The 21403-nt window shown below is 45.2% G+C and overlaps 1 protein-coding gene across 9 annotated transcripts in view; it reads right to left on the bottom strand.

The window, feature by feature from the left end:
- Positions 1-21403, bottom strand: part of LOC110962419 (nuclear factor 1 B-type) — a 60160-nt gene that overhangs the window by 23636 nt on the left and 15121 nt on the right. The window lies entirely within an intron of this gene.

The raw sequence follows: 21403 nt of genomic DNA, 5'->3' as shown, positions 1-21403 counted from the left end.
CTCCGTGCTTCTACTCCCCGAGAACCGCTGAGAGGGAAAGAAACAGGCCGGGGCAGAGAAAAGAGCACGGAGGAGGAGGTGAACGTTGAAATGTTAGGAGGAAAAAGAGCGGCGAGGAGGTGGGAGAGGTGCTCCAGTTCAGTTAGATCAGATCAGAGTTCTTGTGTTTTTGTTTGTGTGTGTGTGTTTTTTTTTTTCTTTCTCCTTCTTCGAGGGCTGAACAGGCAACCATAACAAAAAGAGCAGATGGTCGTGGCAATTAGAGATCCCAGGCAGCATCTTCCAGCATGAGGCCCCACTGTAGCACCAGGAGAGACCACCTGGATGACTCAAGGTGGGATACAAGCATATGGCACATCTGCCAGGCCTGCACCGGAGCTGGAAACACCTCCCCAATTGCATTACATTTTACCTTTGACCCAAGAAGGGCAGCTTCGTGCTCCTCCTTTTTTCACAGTGATTATATTATTTAGCACTGTGTTTGCACATTTTGAAGCCTGTGCATTAGTTAGTTTTATCACTAGTTTTATGTAGTCCTGTTAAATATGTTGAAAAGACAAAAAAAAAATATCTTAAAGCTCAATTTTGAAATTCAACAGGCATTTACAGAAAGCATCTATTTCAAATTGTGCAAGTAAAATATCACAATTGTGTCTTGAAGTGTGTCTAATTTGTCTTTAAAAACCTTTAATTTTTTAAAAGGATTTCCAGACGTTGGATATTAGGAGCCTGAGGCCCGCTATCTGTATCTAAAAGGTGTCCTGTGCAAAAGCCCGGCCAATCTGATAGTCTTCAAATAAACAGTAGTGTAACCTGTAAATAAACAGTTGCGGCCGAGGAGGCTCGGCTTTGCCCTGGGAGCTTGGCAGGGCTTGATCACAGGGCCAGACACCACACACACGGCCTCACACACACACACTCACATAAACACACGTACACACACGGCCCTTTTCCAAAAACAACATTTCTTGGCACCCTCCGTCCCTGCCACTTGTTTAAATAAACAAACTGGTTCATGAAGGAAGTGAAAAAACAGTACCACGTATGAATCAGATTATCCACTGTTACTCAGCAAAAAAAAAAAGCAAGGGGAAAAAGCAGAAGAGGGGGCTTGTGGGTATTTTGGATGTGTCCACGAGTTCTTACACCTTCTTGTCCGGTGGGATACTTATCATTCCACTGTAACAATTAGGGCAATTAGGGGTAATGGCAACAGAATTCTGGCTCGGCAAGAAAGTTTCTCAGTGCTTGTGAGGTTTCTCTACGCCCAAGTGTGTTACTCGCCTGGATTTTATAATCACTAAAACACTCACACACACTCTCCCTAACCCACCCTCTTCATTTTTGGCATGATACCCATTCTGTTCCCACTAAATTGCAGAACACACATGCACATACACACACAGTGTGGATTAAATTAGCCACATAGTTTGGGAAACTTTCTTTTTTTTGACAACCGCGGTGCACGTTTCTAGCCCGCAAACACTTGCAGACACGTACAGATATCCTTCACAAAAAAAGTGTGCGCACGCGCAACATGCACGCCCTGCAGATGCATACCGCTGTCGACATTTCAGGAGGAGAAGCCTGTCTGGCAGCCATTTTATGCCGAGCGGGGTTCTGTGCACATGTATAGCACTCTGGCTGCCAGAGGCATGGGTCCCGAGCCAAGACGCATTTCAGCAGCCTGGGGAGGCGAGGGGAGGGGAGTGTGGAGGAGAGGTGGAGAGGGGTGGACTCCCAGAGAAGTAGGGAAACAGAGAGAGGGAGAGGGGCAGAAAATATCGACCTAATTACGGAGCAGCTCCGATGCGTAATGTTTCGACAATACAGCTGCTCCTGAGTAAATATTTGATGTGGCCGAGCAGACTTTTCTGCTCAGTGTCCTCCTGCTTTTCTTTCCTGTTCCGGTGCGGGAGACTTGCCCTTCCTTGGAAATGCACGGCCTGAAAAGTGCCTGCGTGTGCAGCGTGGGGTCACGCAAGTCTTGACAGTGTGCATAAATGACTGTACATGTGCTGGTATGTGAAGTGAGTGTGTACTTTGTCCCATGTCCTCCTCTGCTCCTGGTTTCTATCATTCACAGCTTCGCGATGACCTCACACTGCTCAGGCCGGCGTCCAACAACCAGCAGAACCTGCTCTCTTCTCCAAATCTTTCTTTCTTCTCCTCGCTATCTGTCCATCGCCGTCCCTGCGCCTGCAACAGTATCCGTCCTCTATTGTATCTTTTCATACCTGCCTCTGTGTATATCTACTATTCAACGTGTATCTGTGACAATATTGTCTTATCCGGCAAATTTTCTTCTCGTATCTCCTTTTTTTGGACACTTTTCTCTCTTTTCTTTTAATGTTTCCATCTGTGTTGGTGCACTCTCCCCCCTCAACATTGCCGCCTTTTTTTTTTTTAACGTCTCCCCCCGACTCTCATTCTATCTCTTTGTCTCTCTATCTCTCTCTTCTCTCCCTCCCTCACGCTTTGTTGTCTAAACAAAGTGGCCTTTATCGGGATGAGCCGCAACCCAAACAAGCCAAACAAAAGATATGGGCGAGAAAATCTGCCCGCAGAAGAGGGAGGATCTTATCGTGCCAGCCTTTGTGTGCCAGCCTGCCAACTGGCGATGCCCCCCACCGCCGACCCCTCCCTGCACACACACACACACACACACACACACCAAATTCTGGCATCTCGGCCCCCCCAGCAGGACTCATGCATGGCATTCTGCGAAGAGCTGGCACCTGACCTGGCCAAAAGGAGAGTGATATTGACGCCGGGAAGACAAATGCTGCGCCAAATGGAATCGCCATCTTGGGGTGGCATTGTCTCACAAGGACGATGAGGTTTGACTAAGCAGTAAATAAAAAAAAAACGGACTGCAGGAAAGCGTCTTGGTACAGCATAGAAAGCTGCATCTCCTCCGTGCTGCACTGTTGGGTTTATTATCAGTGATACCTGTGCACAGACAGAAATAGATAGTACTGTATTCCTTTGACTAACTATGACTACGTCTCCCCTGTGGTGGCTTTACACCGTGTGACACTGTAATGATTATCTCATAATTGGAACAAGGGGAGTATTTCTTATTGGCTTAAAGGAGCACCTGGTAATCCGGATAGCTTGCGATATCAAATGACTGCCTCTGACGGGGAATGCAGGTACAGTAGGATGAGTTACACACAAACACACACAGACCTGAACACACACACACACACACACACACACACACACACACACACTCAGACAAATGAGACAGAAAAGCAGAGAGAAAGTGAGAGGGGCAAAGTTGAAACGTCTGTGAGAACAATGAAATGTTGCCTTCTTTTCTCTAAGACAGACACCACAGACTTGTTCAATAGAGCAGGAGGGGAGACACACACACACACACACACACACACACACACACACACAGTAGGTCTGTCAGGGTTTTGAGACTTATGGAATCAAGTGGGATCCCAGCCCAGACAAGAACAATGAGAAGCCATACAGTGTGCAGTCGATTGTGTGTGACCCAGCTCACTTGTATCTCTCAGAGTCCGCCTGAATCTCCTGACAAGAGCACGCTCACAGCCGCCTCGGTGTGTGTGTGTGTGCGCGACTCATCCGTGTGTGTTTGTTTCTAATCGTTGCATACTAATGCCGGTGAAGAGCGGGCCTTCTTTCTCTCCGCCGAGTCTCTGTGCCTTCTCCTCCGTAAACTCTCACGGCAGTGAAAAGAGAAGAACATTTTAACTGAGCCGGGAGGACAACAGGCTCCTCATTGAGGTCACCAAACAGTGTGGACGGGGAGGGAGCGCATTCAGCAGCGAGTGGGCCTTGAACAAGGGACTGAATGGCCTGACGGATCATTAGCCACACCGGCCCCGGAGAGGAGAAGGAAGAACCTGGCAAGCACAAAAGGATACACAGCGACAAAACTAAGGATGCAGATGAGGGTTAATCCATCTAAATTCAACTTCCCCACCTTTTAATTTGTGAAATAATGTTTACCCACCTCTGCACAGATGCACACATCACATGCATTTACAGTGCAAAAACGGAAGTGAACACACTCAAAAGCCGCTTCCATTCATGCAGCCGTGCTCCGTTTGCTCAAACACACGCTACATGTGCACACACATGTGCACAAATAGGGGCGAGCATCCCGCGGCGAGCTGATCTGTGCAATCCAGTCAGCGACCCGGCTGCAGACAAACTACACAACACCACACGACACAGTGGCTCATCTGTCCAATGAAAAATGAGCAGGCTAGTCTCCAGTCAGCACACTGCGCCCCACTTAATGTTTCCACTTCTTCCTGCTCTCTTGTTTGCACCTTTCTCACAATATGCCCTTTCCTTGTGCTTTTTATTACACTGCTTTAATATTTTCTCTCTATTTTTTCCCTTGCTGTTCCTACTATTCCTGTTATGTCCTCACAGCTTGCTGACAAACGTCTTTTATCCCTATTGCTACACCTCACCCGGTCCATTTTTACCACGCGTTTCACTCATGTTTGATTATGAAAATGATTTGTGTTGAAACAATTCAGCAATGCATCAACTGAAAATCAAGTTTTGCCATCTTATTAGTCATTTAAGTATTTAATTATGCAACAATTCCCAAGACTTTATGGCTTCAGCTTCTAAAATATGAGGATTTGCAACTTTTATTTCTTTCTTTTTAATCTTTGCAAATTGAATATATTTGAATTTAGGACTGCTGATAAGTCAAAACAAGCAATCTGAAGGCGTTCAGATCGGCATTTTGGGCAATTATCTGACATTACATAAACTAAATAATCTATTAGTCAGAAAATAATCAACAGATTCAATGAAAGTGGAAGAAATACTCAGATGAGGGCTGAAAATTGTTTGCACTTATACAACACGGATTAGTTGATTTCCAAAAGTGGGGTCTCATCATTCACGAGTTTAATCAGCGTCAGGTCTAGGCTGTGAGAAAAAAGAACTTTGCATCTGTGTTGAAACAATAGGGCCCATCAATGGCCAACCTCGCATCTTTTTGGTATGCACCAAACAAACAATTAGCTTTGTTGCGGTGTAATTGACTGGCAGGACCGGGTGGCATTTACATTCGCCCGCTGTTGCCACCCTGCCATTCGGCGGGCTGGGGTAAAAAAGAATAGGTCCATACGAGGGTGCAAGGTTGGCCACATCTCTCTGGTTCGAAGACACCGCTTTTTTTCCCAGCAGTGGCAAACTTCCAAGCAGGAGCGTTTTCTTTTTTTTTTTCTTAATGCATGTCTGTGGAGGAAGGAGGGAAGGGAGGGTGGAGTGAGGACGAGACTATAGATTTAATTATGCATGCGTGTTTTCTCATTCATTGTAGTGGTGGGAAGGGGAGAGAGTGAGGGGAGTGTGGTGGGACGGTTGGAGGGGGAGACAGACCAATGACATTCCACTGTTATAGTCCTCCTCCTACACACACACACATGCACACAAACACACAAGGAGCAGTCTGGGAGCGAGCCGCTATAGGCTAATGAGGTGACACTCACCGTCTGGAGACTAGCCAAAACAGTCCATTAACTCCTAGCCAGTAGTTAAGAGGAGAAGAAGGAGAAAGGTGGTGGTGGGAAGGGTGGAGAGGAGAAAAGAGGAGGCGGATGGGGGAGACAGTGGGGGAGGGGGGGGGCGGCAAATGGGTGAGGTGGGCGGCTAGCTGATGGTTGGTGGGCGGAGCTTGTGAGGTGGAGGGGGGGTACAAAAAAAAGGAGAGAGTCTGAAGTCTTTCAGGATGTGAGGGTGGGGGGTATTTCTGCAGTTTTGTAGTTGTGAATGAATCAGTGGGGTGGCTGGTAGAAGGGGGGGCCGTGCACGAGCGTTCACTGTTGGCGATTATGCTCTGTGGAGGCAGCTCTTGAGGAAAAGTAAGGCTGTGTGTGTGCGTGATGGAGTAGAGGTGGCGGGGTGGGATGCCGCGAAAGAGAGAGGACAAGGGAGATAGATCCAAAACCCCCCAGTCAGGCAGACAGACCTTTGACAGAGGAGCTCTGTGATTCGCCTCTTTCATCTTCAGAACCCCCCTATCCAGTCGGATAATTATGAGACAAATGCACCGGACCCCTGCTGCTTGAGTGGCAATGGGCATTGGAGGCCAGAAATACAGAGAGAGGGTTCAAACCTGCACGTCTCGACTGGTCTGGAGGGAGGAGGGACAGAGGGAATGAGAGATGGTGGGGGTGTTTAGGGGTCTGGGAAATTCCCCACTCTCCCAAGAGAGACAAGTTGGCCCACAGATCATAGTTCAGGGACAGCCTGGTTGTGATACTAACGAGGCTTAACTGGTCCGAGCCACCAACTTGCTTTCAACACACACACACACACACACACACACACACCCAGAGTAAAGAAATATTGCACTCTTTGGTTTTCAAACGCACCTTTTTGAGAAACTTGTGAAAAACGCTCCCGGATTTGTAACTTGCAGCTGGCAGAGTCAGACCGAATCAGTTCACAACATGTTGTTTTATTAATGCATTTGATGCTGCTCTGGTCTGCACTGATAAGAAAGCGCAGTTAGGGAAAAGCAATGCTACCTACGTTTTTATCTCACACCAACCACCAAACCCTGACAGCCTTATCCAGGAAGCAAACATGCATGCAAAATGCAATTGTTCTCGACCAGAAATCCCAGTGAAAACCAATCTGTACGACTACTTTGAATTCAAAAGTGATTCATCTGAAAATATTTACAATCTTGTGCAAATATGAAAGCGAGAGCCACAGCACAAGCTAAAAAACAAGTTTTATTTTAGGGTGTTAACAGTTCTCAGTTTGGGAATTCCTTTATCTTTGCATTACAATTTCACAGGCAAAGTCACTTAATTTCCACTCAGGCCTGTGTAATGTTCTGTGTCTGTTCAGACTCTGCCAGTGATGTGTCAGTGATTGTCAGCGCTTACGACGGCGTCAGGCCTCAGCCAAGAGGACTTCCCACTGGCGAGAGCTGCAGGCCACGCCAGGGCGACTGGGTGCTCCCTCACAGGGCAAAATGGCTCTCCTCCAGCTGGGCGAGAGGCCACCGAGGATCCCTGCCACCCATTGCCACTGTTTGCACTCCCAGAGCTCTGCCAAGCAAGCAGCAGAAAAACGCACACAAACACACACGCACACACACACCTTAAGGTGGGGACGTGGAAGGAATTATCCGATCATAGAATGCCACCACATCTAAGACCAGATCTTGGCCCAAAACAGACAAAGAAAACAAAGCGTGCACTCATTCAGACGATTTTGCTGGCACTGCTTCCCTGGAACGGGACATAGGGTGGAAAAGGGGGGAGAATCAACCACAGAGTTTAATGTGTCATTACAAGCATAAAAACAGACTACTGACATTGCCAACAGATGTCGAGCCAGTTTATTTTTGCCATTACAACTCCAGTAGGGAATGAAGCGGCAGGTGCAAATGGTGCTTTCTTCTTTACTATCCAGGCTACTGTGCTGCTGCATCATCATTTCTCCTGATCTATTAGTCAGACATGCATCATGGGGAAGGAGCTGAGTATCAAACCTCAACGACCAAAATCTGCCGAGTGCCAAAAACTGGAGCTGAATGCCAGGGTAGATATGTAACCGTGTTTGCTCATTCTTTGATCACATCCAGCTTTAGGTCTAATAATGCCCACACCTTTTTGAACTCCTTGCTCCAAATAGTGCAGTAATGATGGAAAGATGTTTTAACTCTTTACGGCGTAAGCTGTTCAGATGCAGCAGGCCGACTCAGGAGCTTGTTGGTGGTTTAAAAGCCGGCTGCATGCCGCATGGCCAGTAAAACCCCTCCTTTCCTGTTAATGAGCCCGGAGACGGAGCTTTCAGAGGCCCCCGTCAGAGCTGGCCCGAATCAAAGCATCAGTGGGGATCGAGGCTCGGGGGCAAGAGGGTTTGTTGAGGGAGTGGGGTTTGGGTGTCTCCACTGGCACAACACCAGGGAATGAAGCTTTTAGGGCAACGAGGAAAGTTATAGGAGTGGTTTCAAAAAAAAAAAAAAAAAACTCTTACTGCTCTTGTGGAATCACTGCACCAGGTAAATGCTCATTTGACGAGCCATTGTTGGATGCAGAGCAGTGGTTTAAATAAAACTGCTTCATAAAACAGATTCTCACGTAACTCAAGAGGGAGTGACAGCTCTGTGCCCGCTACAAGGTCACAGCGTTGGCAGTCATCCAGAGACAGAGGAGCTCCTTCGCTCCTCGTGGACCCTCCAACTGTCTGGAGATATCCAGCGAACAGCAGTTAAGGTGCAAACCATCTTTGCGGTTGCAGGTCCCAGATGCGCGATTCAAACATAAACATCCAGAGACTCAATACATTCAACAGCCCGTCACTTACCACAACAAAGCACCACATAATCATGATTAAACATCTTGGTCTTACAGGAGATCAAAATGCAAATCTAATCTCTCAGGTTTAAACCGACTATTCCCTTTGCCGCACCACAAGTGTGTGATTTATAAATCACACTTAAGTGCATGCTAAGCGAGATATTCGCAGCCAGAGAGAGGGAGAGAGCGCGAGAGGGAGAGAACTCTATTCCACATTCCTGGCAAAAAAGCAGACAGCAAATCTGTTCTCTGCTACTAAGGCCTGCTGGGGCAGCCCCCTCTGCCACTGCAGCAATAACAACATGTGGTTTGGCTGCACAGCGCCAGTTTACAGTGGGAACAGGAGAGGCGCTAAATTAATTTCAGATTCTGTTGTTTGAAAGTTATAAACAATGCTACAGCAAAGCATGGCACTCACAGAGGTGGCCACATTGTTTGGTCACATGGAGAGAAGACATTACATCAGCAGCTTTGCAGGGTTTTGGGAGTATATCATTATCACTGTGTGAGCTACAGATCAAATTTACAGAATAAACCGTGGTCAGAGTGAACACACCGTATGAACTAAAGGTGTGGAGCAGACGAGCAGCATCGAATGAGAATGTAAAAGGCCTTTGTTTTGACGTTATTTCTGGGTGGTTGCCAAAATTTTTGGATGATATGCAAAACAAAGACGTATGTCATCCAGCCTCACCTGGCAGGTTTCGGATTGTTTGCAGGTATCTTGAATTTTGCGGTTTTGTGCTTGCATTCCTGCTCTGCTAAAGTTAAGACGGAAAAGCTTTCTGTAAAAGCGAGTTTTAAGTCCGGCTGTCCTCGCTGCTTCAGCCTTTCCCACGAGGCTCCCAAACCATAATCTCTCGAAATATTTGCACAGATGACGGCAGCACTCGGCTGTTTTGACATGGAACGGCATGAGCGAGATCGAGCAGTCACTTTTTCCATCACTTTTCAGTTCAGGAACAGGAATTCCCCTTTTGCGGCTTTTCTCTGTAACCCGCCTGCCTGCACGCCTCCCACCAACCCATATAACCCTCCCAGCACTCCTTCCTCCACTTCCTCAGCCTGCTAGGATTTGTCCACTCAGGGCCACACCACGGGGGCCTTTACACTCGCCTTGCAGCCAGCTCCCAAAACCCTTGCTTTCCACTCATCCAAGCATGTTGTTTTCACTTTATCCGAGATGCCAAAAGTTCGCTTGCTGAGATCAGGGGTGGGTGAGAGGGCAATCAGGGTTGGGGTAAAAGCTTTATTAGGATAAAGAGAGAGGTAGTTCCTGTTCTGGCCTGGTTTAACTCAGGAAGGCGAACATGGCAAGCAGGGCTGTTCTGTTTATGTTTCATATTTCTAGCAGGGTCATCTCTGAGTGGTGAGCAACAAACTCCCACAAAAGTGAGGCACGTTTGCATTTGAGTCTCTCGTTCATCATAAGTGATGGTGCGAGCTGCGCAAAAATATAAAGAGGACACGCTCACAATGATTTCCCATTTCCCCTCACATAAACCTGTTGTCATACACACTGGTAAGGTTTTTCTCAACGTGTTTTTCCATTGTGTAAAGTCCTCCAAGCTTCCAAGTCCTTTAAAATAATCTCTGATGCATCATGTTTTAATGCAGCGACACATGAACACATCCTAAATCTGCATTAACTTGTTGCAAAACACAAATGTCAAACTGTACATAGCTGAAGTTGAACACAATTAAGGCTTAAGATGCAACTGCACTGGAATCTGCTTAAAGGTCATAAAAAAAATTCTCCTGACAGTAGCCACAGTGTTGCATCATGGGAACTGGAAGGAATATCAAAGGGCCACCACTGGAGCAGACTCTGTAATCCCCCTCCTGGCAAGCATCTCCATATATACATCCATCCTTGCCAAAGCTTTTTTTTCTCCTAAGGGCCTGCATGAATGTGCATGTGCATGTAGAAAACATTATCTCTTTTCTGACACTGACGGCACAACAGGCTCATTGCAGTCACAGCTCTCGTAAGGTTGGCAGCCCTGGAGAAATACTTCCCATTTGTGGTGCCGGGCTTGGTCCAAGCCACTTGAACTTGGCAGGGCTTACCTGGAACAGCCTACCCGTAGGACTGCCACAGACTCTCCCCCACAGCCAAGGCAGGCAGCCTCACTGTAAACTGCAACAGCTGATGTGAGCCACACCTCCACAAAACTGGCTACAACCGACTTCCAGGTATTTATCACGGAAGAGGGAAGCGGTGCTTTGTTTTGTATCAAGCCTTCCCCTGTTGAGCTGGTTCAACTGCTTTTTTCAGTTAGCACATTTAATTAAACAGCACATCAAAGTGAAGTGTAAGCAGCTGGTGAAAAACATTACTGGGACATATGACGTATCTTAACTGTAAAGAAAAAGATTTGCTTGAGTGACTGAGAAAAGTTAGTTTCACAGCTGTGCAGACTGTACAGAAGCTACAGTACCTTTCACAAAGGACAGAATTGTCCATACAAGGTGACTTTTTTTTTATCAATTGAGAGAGAATTACACAGATCGTATGACACCATATGGAATTCTTTTTACACATAATGTATTTCCTTTGCAGGCGCTGTGAAAGGCGAGGCCTACAGGGAGTCCTCTTTAGGAGGAGGGGAGGAAAAAAAAGGCTGTATGTATGGTGAGGAGGGCAGGGGGGTGGGGGGGTCGAGGGGTTTAGTGGGGCGGTCCAAGCACGCTCAGCGAAAATATGCCTCATGCACTCGTTGAACTTGGGGCCTGCGCAGGCTTCTCTCAAGGTTACAGGAGAGGCCTGTGCAGAGAGGAGCAGGAGAAAGAAACCATGCAGGAGCAGTCGACACGCAACAAGGTTTCCACTGGACCCGCTTTCCCTGCTGCTTTTATTTTCTGAAATGTTTTATCCCCCCATTAATGCTGTGTAACTATTAAAAACTCGAGCCAAAACATTTTATACATCTGCTTAACAGTACCTCAACCACGCATTAGGTTTCTGAGTCAGTGTCTGTTGCTCGGATAACAGAAGCAGCATGCGATCGCCTTTGACACCAGGTTTCCTTCCCTCCTCGGAGGCTGCCGGGACTCGGGCCATGTATCCGCTGCCGCACCCCTGAGCCCTCGACCACACAAAGGTAGGAAGCGGCCGTCAGAGCGGGGCGCATTGTGGCGGGGCCACTAAATCACCGCTCGTTTTATCCGACGCTATTTACGAACATTTCACCAGAGGAAATCATAAAGACAACAAGGCCTAGTAAATATATCTGAAGAGGTTCGCTGGAAAGAAGGGAGGCTTTTAACTAATTAAATCGCATAGATAGCAACACTTTTATGAGCAAGACCTTACGAAAATGACACATTCACAACACCTGCAGGGTTCAGTCTAACGTCATTTAGTCCAACGTCGCTGCAACAAAAACAACTTTCCCAGTAAACATTAACTTTTTATTGTTGAAACTGTGTCAGAGAAATGCTGATTCATCCAGGCTCATCCTCAACTTTGAGGTCACAGTTTATAGTGGTGTGTTGTCAGAGAACTTAAGTACATTTTTTTAATCTGCATGACAATTCAAAATGAGTATTACGTCCACCCATAGTACAACAACTTCTCGGACAAAGTCTCACAAAGGCTGAACACTAGTAATTCACCGCTGTCATAATTATGCGTCGTCCTACCTTATAATGGGCTATTGATTAGATTATTTTATTATCATAAATCACTGCAACGCTCTATAATTGCATGTGTCATGGTGCACAGCATTTTGGACCGTAACGTCAGTGTGTCGGAGAAGAATGTCAAACATGGCACTTGTGCTTCAACAACAACTTGCATTTGACTTCACCCTGACAGAAAGGGGTCAAAGGGCAACAGGTAGTAAAGACTCAGCTAAATGAATTGGTCACTTTGCCTTTCCCCAAGAATTAGCAGGCCATTAGCATCTCGTAAAAAGGCCACTTCTCTGCTTTACAACGGCTTAGGCCTGCTTTTGTACAAACAGCCAAGCGACGTGATTCAATACTATGACTGAGTGAGGGAAACGGGGTATATAAAAGCAAAAGGCACAGAGGAATTATGTCTACATAGCCTGCTTCAATGCACATATTTCACTTTGATATAAGCTTATTACAGAGACCAAAAACATTTCGCCACAGTCAATCTCAGCTCATTTTTTTAAAAAAAACAACAAAAAAAACAAATTAGCATAAGATGAAGTGGGTCATTCTCATGTCTTGATTAAAGTAGGCCTCAGCTTTGCCCAAGTGGCCGAGCAGCAGACTGCAAGTTCAGCTTTTGCGCGCAGAAGGCCTTATCGAGGGCCTCTTTCGTAAACAAGGGGAGGAGGGAAAAAAATAGCCCCATCCGACATAATAAAGGGAGCATCAAAGCGGCTATAGAAGAGAATCAGTCGCAGCATTAGACGCCACTTGGGGTTGTCAACGTGATGGCTTAGATGTCACTGGAGAACATCTCCATGGATGTAAAGCGGGCAAACAAATTAAGAGGGATGAGCTCGCACTTGGTGGATTAGTTTTAGATTCATGGGGACAACTCGGAGCCAAAGCAGAGCAGAGAGAACACAAGTCTGTCAGAGCTGTGAAGACAACCACAGTAACTAAAGCACCTTTGCGTATTTACTCAAAAACTACTGAAGTTAAAACGTGATATTCGACTGAGAACGATCTGAGATACATAACAAACCGGCTCGACTAGACGGAGCACTTTTCGTAATAAAGATTGCAACATCACTTCCCTTAGTTAACCTTGGCAAAAGTCGTACAGTCTGTTCTGTAAACTCAACTGTACAAGTGACAGTTTGCGAATCCTTACGTGTTAGGATTAGTATTAGTATTAGTCCTGTAGCAAGCACTCAGTGCCATCAACACAGCAGATAACAAGAGTGTGGTGCAGGTGGGCCTTATAGACAGGAGACTAAGGACATGGAGCACAGCAACAGGGAATGTTTAAGTGAATCCTCTGTCTATGATAAGTAGATGGAACAACATTTTGATGCACCAATAATTCCAACAGTTGAGCTTCCCTCCTGTAGGGACTAATACAGCTCAGGGTCCTGAGAGCCTTGAGCCCAAGACACTCAGCAATCCATATGTGAGACGATGTGAGGGTATTTTTAGGCCGGCGCAATTTCCCTGTGACACATTTACTGCGAAGGACCTCAAGAGTGATAACGTGCACAAACTGCAGTCTGCCGAGGAGAGTGACAGCAATACTCGGAGCCACAGGAGAGACAGGCCAATTAATGCCAAGAAGTCCTCTGAGTGCAGCCCTCTGTATAATCCCAAAACCTACTTTATGGGGAACACTCCCCTCTTGCACTGATGTGTGGCTCATTAATCACATTTCATATCAAATGCCTATCCCTTGCCACAAATATTCACTCTCAAAACTCACAACTATGTATGTCAGACACTCCTCTTTACCAGCACGAGCCGCTCAAACTTTGTACAATTGATTACCAAGAAAGAGAGAGGTGCTGGGTAAAGTGTTAACATGTATATTGCTGGAAAAATCCTCTGAGATGTGATGCTTTTTAGTCGAGGCACCTCCACGCGAGTATTTCTGCGCTACCACGTGAAAAGACTGAAAATACACTCATGAAAGCAGCTTGCCAACATCATTAAAAGAAAAAAAAAGTAAGATGGTTTTAACTTCAATTTAACCAATGCCACTTAAAGCCAAGCTCTCAAAATTCTCGCTCAGCACGCAGAACTGGCACTTGAGACATGAAAGGGCAGCTGCGACGTTTGGTTTACATTATATCTTAGTGGTTTCCACATTGTGGCCAGGGGATAAGCATCAGGAGAGGTTTATCTCTGTCACAGTGCTCTATGGAATATGTAAACACTATGTGTAATCAGTGCTGCAGTGAAATGGAGTGCAGGGGGGGTGTGGGAAAGTGAAGTGCTTTAGGAATAAGTCGCCATCTTACACATTGAGCTCAAGGAAAGATAAGACTTTGGAGGCAAAGCTGCAGAACCTCTAAGCCTACATGCTGCTTGTTTTTTCTTTTTTAGAAAAATAATATACTGTGTGATTCTTTCAGTAAGAGGAAACATTTCTTGAATTTATTTTTAAATGAACAAAATAAGCATATCTTTTTGCAAGTGGTATTGTTACTATCTCAGTGTTAACTTTCACTTTGCTGAAGACCTTCACTCCCATCCATTCTCATCTCATCCGTCTCTTGGCTTAACTCCGTGTCTTTGTCCTCGTCATCCACCCTGTGAGGCAGCGGCCCTCCTTTTTTGTAGAGGACGGGTACTTGTTTTAGACGAAGAGCCTCTCTCCCGTCTAGAGCCCAAGTTTTAATATGGTGTCCAATCAAAAGTGATTAAGCATCGCAGAGCACAAACAATGCTGGCCCTTAAATCTCTGGAACCCTCTTTCACTAGAGCGAATGAAAGAGCACTCTGTCTGCAGCAGCAGATGACAGACGTGCGCTTGAAGATAAGTCTTCTCCATGAGCCCTTATCCTAAGAACACCCGCCGTTCAACCACATAAAGAAATAAATAAATACATTACAAAACACCAAATGCAACAGAATAGAAACCCACCTTAAAGACATCAGTGGGGAAGAGTGTTAGTAAATGTTCCCCTTTATTGCCTCGAGATGCTACCTAAAACCGGGGGCACCAGACCGGCCGAGTTGAGTAAGTGAGCCACCACGGGTCACTCATCTGAAAGGAATTAAGTTAAGAATAGACGACAAACTCTGAGTCAAACATACATGCAAAGACGGAACGGTGAATGAAAACCTGTTAAAGCCCAAGCATGAACACAACTTCCAGCAATAAATCACTAATAAAACCAAACCAGCTGCCACCAGTGCAGTATCTTTCACATGAGAAATTTCCAAAAAAAGTAAATTTCCCACAAGTCATCATGTCTTGCACATAAATTACCAACAATCACAATGCATGATGTATGCGGCATGTAAAACAATACCCTGAACTAATGCATTAGATGCAAGCGGTTCTTGCAAGACACACGGCAGCACAAAGATTTAAAGAGAGCTGAATACTGGGGGCAACTAGCTAACGCCAATAGGATCCTGTTCTTACTGTGCCTTTTTTAAAATGCCAGGGGCGAGAGTATTGTTGCAGCTTGCAGTGACACAGCGGTTGGGTGAACCTTTCATGATTAATACAAAATGAAAATGAGACAGTGTTGCTTAAATATACGCTTTCAGCACATGTAATGCAATCCTGCATTTAGTAAGATTCCATTAGTAGTTGGACTGACTAGAGGAAAATATTTCCTAGATATAATCGTCTTTAGCAGAAAATACTTCAAATGACATGTTTATTCTGTTATATTAGCTAACATATAATTGCATAAGATTTCCAAATTTAAAAATATTACAACAAACAAAAGGCAGCATTAGCAGGGCTCTATTAGCCCATTTAAGGGATTCAATAACCACAGACACATGCAGACACATTAGTAAATTTGAAACAGAGAGAAGCAGACAAGCATCATCACTGAGAAGTCATGAGAGGGAGGAGCTGGCACTACGACAACAAGACATCAGCCGTCTGCAGCCTGCTGCCGTCAACAAGTCAGCATGAGCACTACCATCTGACTGGGCTTTCCTAACACTGCCCCCAAACACTCAGCCAAAACTAGCTATTGCTGCTGCTGTTACTGGCTCCTGCTTTCAATTTCACAAGAGTGGGCCAAGTAATGGCTTCAGCGTTTTGTGGTCTGCCGACACATATGGTCCGTGTAGCAAACCGGTTCTGTGTCCCCCTCCGTCTTCTCCCGCCTCACCCATCCACCGTTTTGGGACGTGCAGGGAGATGTGGCCAGGGGGAGACAGACGCAGCCCCAGGAGGGAAGACAGCCGCAGTTATGGGCGGACGTGTACGGGTCTTGTTATGGCTGCCAAGAGAATTGGGCTCCGTCGGGCAGCCGCTGTAATCAGTGTATTGCGGCACAGTGGGAAATCAACTAAATGCTACTTGTTACTGCAAGGTTTGGGCCTTTTGGGGGGGGGAAAAAACAGTGTAGGAGGTTCTCCAAAGTTGCCACACGAGTCTTATACTTGAATTTGATTTAACATCTGTGTAATGCGATTTATTCAAACTACTTTTTTCCATCAACTAGTTGGGTGCAGGATGAAAAGGCTTCTTCTACAGATAACTTTGGTAGGTATGACCATATGAGGAATCGAACCAGGGCCTCAGGAATGACCACATTAACCTTCATCTTATCCTTTACATCACCGCTAATATCATCGCTGGTAGTTAGGCTATCGCTGATCCCCTATGTGACCTAGATTAAAGGTTATTTGCTCAAGTCACAGAGGCAGCTCCTTCGGCTCGCCCTTGTTGGGTTTCCTTATCTGAGTTTGTCTGGACAAATCTTAGACACAAAGCACCCATTTTGTGCTCCTCTCTGGAGATCCTGTTACAGTGTTCCAGACACGACGCGGTCCACCAGCAGTGCCTCTGGGAGCGCAGCGTTTTGGTGGGGTGGCTGCGATTAGCTGCTTCCTCGACTCCGAGCATATGATACATGTGAACTCCTCTTACGTCTCCCGAGCGCGCTTTTGTGCCGCGATGGAGTAAAATGGGGGTCAAATGATGTCATGCAATGAGAATTCAGATATAGAAACCCTCCCATCCCTGTTACCAACCAAAGAAAATATACAAGTGGATCCAACAGCGCTTCAGGACTCCCCAATGTCCATGTCCTGATTGCTGTAATAATTGCACTGTTGCTTAAGCACCTTCTGTCCGGCATATTCCAAGTAATTTTATGACATTTTTCTGGGAGAAACATTTTAAAAAGTATGAAACAAAACATGAAATAAATCACTGTTGGATTTAACACAATTTTACTCTTACTGAGTTGCTGTTTGTTGACTATGCTACAGAAACAAAGCGTCTCCAAAACTGATGAGTCTGTGCATAGAGCTGCCCCGAGGATGATCCAGAGGTCCTATTCCTCCTGTTCTCCAGAAGGACAACTAATAGAGAAGGGCAAGAGAGGCAGCAAGAAGGAGGGAAACGAGAGAATGAGAAAGAAAAGAGTAGTGTTCGCTGACCTCATTCTGACAACAAGCCCGGGAAGAGCCTTTTCATGGAACCATTTCGCAATAGCACTGTTGTTTATACAGGTGGTGGGTGAGTCGAGCAAGATATGCAGAGAGCATGCATTTTGCAACACCTCATTATGAATACTAAACACAAGCAGCATGTCAAATCACACAGGCACACATACACACGCACTTTATCCCCCACTTTCATTTTTGTTGTGACATTTGCAAGGAATGCGTCATTTCAGAGGCTGCGTCCAACTCGTCGCTCGCTGTTTAAATTTCAAAGTCAAGGTCCATCCGCAAGATCCAAGAGCTGTCAAACACTACTATCCTCTGGTATCGTCCAGTGAGCACTTGCCTCCTGGAACGGACGCCTCTGGTTGGCTTGTGTGTTTGGCTGCGGGGCGGTCTCCTGCAACAACATCCACTTGGCCAGAGTTCAGCCCTGAGGAAGGCTACAATAGCCCAAAGGTGGCTGCGCAGACCATTGTTTATGCAACAGCACACTGCTGGCAGGTTCAAGGGAAAAGACCAGGACAGTAGAGAAATATGGAGGCTTCCTACCTACACCAGTCATGCCTCTCTGTATATATATTGAGAATGTTTATTATGAAACTATTTTTTTTCTCTTGCATGAGAGATTTTTTATGATTGTTTTTATCATCGCAAAAGCAGAATTTAACTTGCGCAACCTAATTACCTGCTATTTTAAAAAAACAAAAACATCCTCTAGCAAATAACCTGCTGATGACAGTTTATTTAAACATATTGCTCTGTAAGAATAGCACTATAAATAAACACTATATTTAAGGTAATGAACTGTAATTTTGAACTGTGTTTCTACACAGAGTACACTGTTGCAATGACACAAAATGGAAAACTGGCACCTTAACCGAAGCCACTTAAATTTAATGAAATCTCACGCAAACTAAACAGATTTTTATGCAGTTATTTCTGTAACAGTTGAAGCCTGAATACAAACCCATGCATAAGTTAATGTAGCGCCTATCTTATTTTCCCACTAACCAACGAGGTGAACCAAATCCATTATATCTCCGAAAAATGTGGGGAGAAAAAAAAATGATCCACACAACAGCTGTTTGGTAAACATACCAAAGTAATTGTTCCAAATGCCTTATTTTAACACAGATTAAATACAATTAGGGGCTGTTTACCTAATCACAACAAGTCACTGTGCCAAAAGAAAAACCTCTGTCATTCTTTCTAGCAGTTCTGCTCAGACAGATTACAGCTGGAAATAGGGTAACTTTTCTAAATGTAGCTTCCTTATGTAGAGGAAGGAACTTTTATACACAAACAAAGCATATGCTCATTGCACAGCAGGACTACAAGGACAGAAAAAAAATGGTTGGCTGGCTAAGGCAAGGGTCTTCTGAGGTGAATATGAGGAATTCAGGTCAGTGCAGCCGAGACGTTTAACCAGATCAAGCCGCTGCAGCCTGGGTGGAAATAGCATGGGAGGCCAGGGAGAGGGAAACCAGTGCGTCACAGCTCTCGGCCTGATTCCAGGCTCCCCTCAACGCAAACAAGAGCCATAACTTCCCTAATGATCTGAGATCATGTACACCTCGCACACGTTCCACCAATAGGCAGCGCTTCCTCTTCACCTTTGACCTCAAAGTGGGTGTGCCTACCTTTGACTGTGGATGAAGCTCATAGCGTGTAGGCATGGTGCTAGAGTGGTGGGATGGCAAGAAAAAAAAATCACTGAGCTAGGAGGTTTGAAAATACTATTGTGAAAAATCTTTAATCCAAGTATGTACAAAACCACTAAAATCTGGAAAAATCCTCCTTTAAGACCCAACAAATCTCTTAATATCTTAAAGATTTGCCGAATTTCAATAATCTGACGCTCATTTGTTTTCATTTTCAGTCTCCCTGTCACATACAATTGCGATTCAGAAGTCCAACGCTACACACACACACCCACACACACACACACATTGTAAACAGTCTTTATTGAGACGTGAGTGCTTGTATAAACATAGACAAGCCCTATTGAGGGTCCAGGGCTAGGTCGAACAATAAGAGGGGGAAAGTTGCTGGACGTTCCTCACAGACGGTGTGTACAAAATCCAATTATCAGAGCCATGGCATTAACATTCCAGCAGTCTGGCAGGTGACGGCTCCGTCTTTTCAGCCCCGCTACCCCACCCCGACACACACACACACACACAAACCGCAAGCATGGGATAGAGGCTCCCGGCAGCACTTCGACAATACACACAAGCAGCCTTCTTCTGCTCCCCCTTCAAAGATCCCCCCCAAGTATTGAGACATATATAGCGGGAAGAAGGCAAAGAGAGGGGAGGCGGTTGGGAGGAGTGTGGGGTCCACCAGCGACACTGGCCTTTTCTTCAAGAGATCAGCGCGACTGGGCTAGCAGGCAGTATCAGTCAATGGGGCATTCTTCTCCTCTCTGTCTCCGGGTGAGAATATGTTGATCGCTGATAACGTTGCTTTGATTGCCATAATGGGGAAACACTTTTTGTTTTGAGCTTTTGCCTCTAAACAGTGCATGCTTTGTCACCCCTTTGGGTGATGGCATACAAGATGCCGATTGAAAAAAAAAAAAAAGTTTAGCGCTAAAACAAAAACAATATCGCTGTTCTTGGCTGCAGGGCGAGTTTAATGGATTAAAATAAAGTCTGCGCCTAAGGGCCTCTCAGAAAGAAAAAAACAAACAACACAAAAAAACCAAGTAAAAACCTAGACTTTTATAGTGTGCGTTGTTTAATTACACCCTCTAACTCCTGTAATTAGCCTTTGCACCTTCTCCCAGCATTATTCCCTCTGGTACCACGAAGCTCTGGACATCATGCATCACTGGCAGTTCTTTTTTTTTTTGCTTTACATTCAGTACATATAGTCCTTATCACTATGGGATGTGGTCTATGTGATGGTGTACATATGACATGCAACGGCTCTGCTTGGTGTCATGCCCTGTACCCTTGTCAGGTCCTATATATAAATGTACATCTGGCCCCCATTCTGCTCTTTCCATCATGTCATCCTGTCTACACGAGGGAAGGCTGTAAGAGATACAGCAGTGCAGTACACCAGGACTGGAACAAAGGATTATTTTCATCACGGATTTATTATTTTTTGATGGATTATTTTCTTACAAAATGTCAAAATGCCTATAATTTCCCAGAATCCAAGGAAACGTCGCTAAATCACTTTTTGGCCCACCAACTGGCTTAAGCTCAAACATATTGAACTTATAAAGATGCAAAAACAGAAAAAGCACCCTCAGTCCTCATATTTGAAGCTGAAAACGGCAAGTGTTTGACATTTTTGCTTCATGAATTATTGTCGATTAATCAACTAAAATAACTCTCTTGATGAAGTGATTGATTTGTCAACTAATCCCATCAGCTCGGCAGTACAGTACAAGATCCCCAGAGATTCTTGCAGACCCACCCGCACACACTTTCAGATTTAAAAGTGTGTTCGTAACTGCAATGTGATAAGTGCTTGTGAGTGCCCAAGTTAGTTCAAACGAGTTATGGTCAGTCATGCGCATTTCTGTATAATGGGGCAAATAAAACATGTTTTATGTTAGATGTAATCAACAGATAAGTAACATGATAAAGCATTTTTATGTGCACATTTGACATTTTTTAACAACCTTCCATTAATTCAGTAAATAGGTTTAAAGAAACACCATCTTTAGTTTCATTTGAGCTCTTTTCGTAGCTAAAAGTAACTAAAACTCTACTTTGTCCACCAATAAACCTCCTTTTGTTGCGTCTCCTTCGCCCCCTCTTTGTGTGTCACTGTCCTCCTTTGCAGTGGGATGTTAGTCAAGTGTCTTGTGGCTTTCCCCACCCTCACCAGAAGGCCTGCCCGTGGTTAATTATTCTTGGATGGTGGATGAAAAAAGTGAGTTCTTTTTTTTTTCATTAGCTCAGCAGCAGTTTCCCATTCATAATAGTTGGCACTGGTTTTGCACTGCCTGCCAGAGATCACACCCCAACCATTTTCATTTTCCTTCATCCATTTGTTTCATTCATGTCATA

This window comes from Acanthochromis polyacanthus, chromosome 23 (genome assembly GCF_021347895.1).
Source record: "Acanthochromis polyacanthus isolate Apoly-LR-REF ecotype Palm Island chromosome 23, KAUST_Apoly_ChrSc, whole genome shotgun sequence".
In the NCBI taxonomy this organism is placed as follows: Eukaryota; Metazoa; Chordata; class Actinopteri; family Pomacentridae; genus Acanthochromis; species Acanthochromis polyacanthus.
This window is presented reverse-complemented; position numbering and strand designations above follow the sequence as displayed.